Genomic DNA, 5,276 nt, shown 5'->3' on the forward strand with positions numbered 1-5,276 from the left:
TTTTTTTTTTTTTTTTTTTTTTTTTTTTTGAGACATGGTTTTTCTGTGTAATAGAGCCCTTGCTGTCCTAGATTCACTTTGTAGACCAGGCTGGCCCCCTGAACTCACAGAGAGCCACAGGCTTCTGCCTTTGCCTCCTGAGTGCTGGGATTAAGGACATGTACCACTACTCTTGGCTCTATTTTGCTTTTAATGTCACCTTTTTATATTTCAGAATTACATGAGTTCATTCTCCTTTTGAACATCTTTGTTTTATAAAGATACGTAAATCTCAGTGAAATGTTAATTTGTCCAATTCAGCCTTGTTCAAAAGTCTTTCTTATAACTTGCAAATTAAGACTTTAGAACTTGAAATGAAAAAATGGAAATTGGGAGCCTGAATTGTGATTGCAACTTCTGGCAGTGTGGTTCAGTCATTCCATATTTCAAGTGGCTTTTTGGTATGTGGTTAGGCAAAGATAGCTAATGCTAATGAGGTGCGGGAAGATGCAAACGATGCTGACAGTGGGACCTAAAAAGATAAGCTGCAGACTGGGAAGAATGTCATGTGTGCATTGGGGCTGGTGTAAGGTGACTCGTGGAGGGAGCTAAGATGAAAAGTAGAGGTCCTTATTTCTGAACTGGCCATCAACTGAGTTTCTTTGAACACAAAGAGCCACTGCTCAGTTTCAGCATAGACGCCTGATTGTTGGCTGGGTGGATATTTCTACTTCAAGGAGCAAGTGTTCCCTTTAGTGAAAGAGAAATTGAGCCTTTATGAGATCCTTGAATTTTAATGCAAAGTGTAAGGTAACATGAACCACCCATCTCATCTCTGCTCTGAGTGGAAGCTATAGAAATGGCCAAGCCCCTCAGCCTCACTTCTGCACCATGAACCATGCTTAAGTTAGATACAGGATCTGCCTTAAGGTAGACCACTGGAGTGTCTACCCACTTGCTTCCATGGTGTGTATATTTAGGTTGTTACTATTTCCCAAATAATGTTCCTAATTGGAAATAGAAGTGAAGGTTTGGGAGAAGGTGTGTTTGTTTGTTGTATTTTTTAAAGGATCTTGTTATGTGTTTGACTGGTTTTGCCTGCATGTATGTCTGTGTACCATACATGTGCCTTGTGCCTACAGAAGTCAGAAAAGGCTGTCAGATTGCGTGGGACGATAATTATGAATGTTTGTGAGCCCATATGTGGGTGCTGAGAATCAAACATTGGTCCTCTTTACTCCGGAGCCACCTCCCCAACCCCAAGTTGTTGTTGTTTTGTCTTCATCTGAATCCCTCTGCCTATATTTTGTGCATTTGCTGTCCAGAGCACTTTCAACACATCCCTTGACAAAGAGAGATATCATTCTGAATTTCTACAGTGTTGAAGCGCTTGGAGAGTACAAGCCGAGACCTCACTCCTCATAAAGAAAGTATTCCCAGTGCTCAGTGCCAGCCAGGATAATTACCCAGGCTGTAGATAAGGTTACAGCTCTTTCTGGCTTATTTCCCATCCCATTATTGAAGGGATTATTTTGTATCTGTGGTGTGTAAATCCCGATACTTCAAATGTCACAGAGCCTACGGTAAAGTAATATAGCACTGTGTGTGTATAAACGCTCTTTTTTTCCTCTCCTAGACAGTTTAGAACCTAGTTAGACTACCTATGGAAATTCTTAATAGATGATTATAATGAGTACAACATAATGGTATGGTGAGGATAGCAATGTAACTTTGACTCTCAGTGATTTCATATTAGTCAGGTCAGAACCCAGGCAGTTCATTATTATATACAAAAAACAGTTAGGGACTTTCAGCAGCAGGGTATGCACAAGAGCATGTCTGTACTTCTTTTTAAAACAGTAGGTCTTTGAGGCATTTGCTTGCACACCACCGTGCTGGGTGCATATATACCAGAACATATGGTGGTACTGTGGTTTCGATCTCCTCTGAAGATGCACAGCTCACAGGTGGACTGTAACCGGTCATTGGTTTCTGAGAGCTCTGAACATAAAAATGGATCCATTCCTTGATGGTTTCATAACTGGACCATGTGGGTATAAACTATGGGAATGCACACTTGGTGGAAGGATGTCACTGGGATGCATCTGTGAGGGTGTATCCTGTCTCTGGCTCCTTCCCAAACCTAGCATGACAGCAACCTTTTGCTTAGCTGTGCCCTCCCTACCATGATGCTCTGCCTCACAATGACCCCATAGTGATAGGGCTAAGAGACCACCGATCACAACATCTGAAGCTACACGTGTCCCTGCTCCCTTCAACATCTTCACAACAAGTAGTTAATCCCAGTGAAGAAAGCAAGCAAATCAAATGGCACTGCTGCCTTTGAAAGCTCAAGGCTGATTGGAGATGAAAAATGTTAGTGGAAAGAAGATAGCATAACTCAGGGCTTGCAGTGGCCTTACTGGAGGTCACGGAAAGCTCAGTCATATGAGAGAGGAGCTCCAGCAGGGCTTCCTAGAGAAAGTGTGTCTCAAGTGTGTGCCCTGGAGATGCGGGGGCATAAGGAAGGCAGTTCTAAGCAGACTTCAGACTAGCAAAGCAAACCCTGCTGGAAAAGGAGACCTTGGGATTGGCATTTGTAGTCAGTGAAGCCCGGCAGGAAAGCTGGGTGTTCAGTCTTGGGCCTTTTAGGGGCACACACAAGTCAGCCATAATCAAACCGTAGCTCCTGTTCTATAGTGTGAAGATTGTGGCCATAGCAGTTGTGCAGTGGGCTGATGAGAATTAACCTTGCATGCATGAAGCCCCCCGGTCACTGCTTGGCTGATGGCCATTTATATATCATGGCATCAGAGAACAGGGTTTGTTCCTGAGGAGAGCAATGTGTAAGGTGGGAGGGATCAAGCGATGGTTGCAGAGGAGACACCAGATCGGGTTCTCTTTCTATTGTCGAGGTAAGACATGTTGGACCAGCACTGACAGAAATGAGAAACCGTTGATAGGAATTGGCATTTCATTTTGTACTTAGGGATAACCAGAAATATATCAAAAAATCATGCCAAGTTTTCTGGCTTTCTACACATGCAGTGCCTTTTCTCCCTGCTTATTTCCCTCCTGAAGGCAGCTGTCCACCTGTTGTCTTGTTGATGGAGGATTTGTTTCACAGCCATCATCACACCAACATCTACAGCAGTGAGAGGCTCTGGCATAGTCTATATGTTGTCTTTTCAGACATTTGTGTATCCCCAGGGTTTGGATAGCCTGTAGAGCTTCCTTATGTGCTACAGAAGTTAGGTAAGGGGACCTGCTACCACCTGGCTTAGAGCCCGAAGCAGGTGACTGCCGTGTTGTACATGGTAAGTGTGTGTTTACAGCTTAAGTGACTGAGATCACCTGAAGCTCTTAAGAGCAGAAGGAAGAGAGAGAAGTTGTTCAGTGGAGGAACAGCAGTGCCCTGCCTATCACATGTGTGAGGAGAATGGAGTGGCCATGGCATACCTCAGAATAAGAAGCTATTAAGAACTTGCCTCCTATGTGTTTATGTATTAAAATCCAATTTAATTGCTTTTTATTATAGTAGTCCCTCAGTAGCATAAGCAACTTCTCTACTGTCTGTATATGGATGACATGTATTTAATCACCAAAACAGGCCTCCCCACCCACACCAGGAGAGAGAGAGAGACAGACAGACAGAGAGAGAGACAGACAGACAGACAGAGACAGAGAAAGAGAGACTCACCACTCACTCACATGGTCTGTATTATAGAATGACCGCTTCCCGAATACAGCTGTTCCTTTTTTCCAGTCCCTCTCTTGACATGGCAACCTGGGTGTTATAAACCACGAAAAGCCCCTTTATTAAGTAGGAGGATCTGGCAAAGCAGAGCCAAGGCTGATCTGGCCGTCTGTCCCTAGCTTGTTCTAATTGTCCCTGAAGGTTCCGATTCTCTGGGCAACATTTTTAAATACCCAAGTAGAGCAACCTGGAGTTAAATACTATTTTAAGGTGGCTGGTTCATTTCCTGCCAAGAAAGGGCAGTGGAAGCAGACGCCTCAAGAGTTGTCACCAAGAGCACTGCCAAGCTGTAAGAGAAATGAGCAGGCTAGAATCAGTGGGGCCCTTAAATTAAAGAGATTAAAGGCTCATTCTGAGGGTGACAAATGAGTTTTTGGGGTGGGTGGGTAGGGTACTCTCCTAGCCTTACTTAGGAGGTAGGGTTTCTTTGTCTGATCCAGCAGGCCACGAGTGTGGTGTTCCATTGACGGTAAATTTTCTTAAGGACTTTTCATTAAAGTCTCCTGTCTCTTTGTGGGCCACATTGAGAGGAAGTTTAGTTCAGACAGCCGCTGGAAATTGAAGAGCATAAATATATACAATTTCAAAGGCAAGCAGCTTCAAACTCCATCTGGGTAGCTAGTGAAATTCAAGCCCAGTGCTTTGAATATTGTTCTCACTCCAGTTCTCAGCCCTTTATTTTTAAATGCAGAGCAGAAAGGCTCAAAACAATTTCCTCAGCCTGGTGTGAAAAGACGCAGAGCTCATTTAGTTTTCTCGTAGGAGCAGAACTTGGGGTCCTGTGGGATAGCTCAGTGGGTGCTGCCACGCCTGAGAACTAGCATTCCGTCCCAGGGAGCCACACGATGAAGGAGAGAGCCATCTCTGAAATTGTCCTCTGACTTCACATACATGCTGTGGCACATGCCGATGCACACATCCAGTGATAAAGTAATGAAGTGATAAGCAAGGCTCTTCTGGTGGTGACTGTAGAGGTTTCCTAGCCTGTTGGTTTTTATTAGAGGCAATTTTCTTCTCGAGTTACTGTCCCTTCCTTTGCCCTCTGTGGCCACACTATGGTACTGGCACTTTAACTGACGTAAGAGCCTGTAATGTCCTAAAATCCAGGACTAACCTTGACAATGGAGACCTGGTGCTGTATAGATCTCCTGTATCCTTCTGTTGTATTCTCCACCCAGACCAACTTAGCTCAGTTTTTCCACTTAATGTGTGGGTTTCCTGCCATGTTCTGGTGCACATGCTTGAGAAGCAGTGATTGTCCCGGGCCAGCCTGTCTCTGCCCAGCACAGGGTGAATGTGGCACCACAGCCCGGCGGCGGGGTACGGTGGCTTGTCCTGGTCTAGTGGACAGTTTGGCATTTTGTGAGTGTGGTTATTGTCACTTCCCAAGGCATTCTTATCCACACTATTTCACCTTCATCTCCACATGGGAGAGTACCAGACCCTTGAAAAGGATCAGGACAGGTATCCTTATCTCCACGGTGACTGTAGTTTGAAAAGGATCAGGACAGGTATCCTTATCTCCACAGTGACTGTAGTT

The 5,276-nt window shown here is 44.6% G+C and overlaps 1 protein-coding gene across 4 annotated transcripts in view; it reads left to right on the top strand.

Moving 5' to 3' along the window:
* Daam1 (dishevelled associated activator of morphogenesis 1) overlaps positions 1 to 5,276 on the top strand; it is a 158,230-nt gene that overhangs the window by 128,494 nt on the left and 24,460 nt on the right. The window lies entirely within an intron of this gene.

This window comes from Mus caroli, chromosome 12, assembly GCF_900094665.2.
Source record: "Mus caroli chromosome 12, CAROLI_EIJ_v1.1, whole genome shotgun sequence".
Classification (NCBI taxonomy): Eukaryota; Metazoa; Chordata; class Mammalia; order Rodentia; family Muridae; genus Mus; species Mus caroli.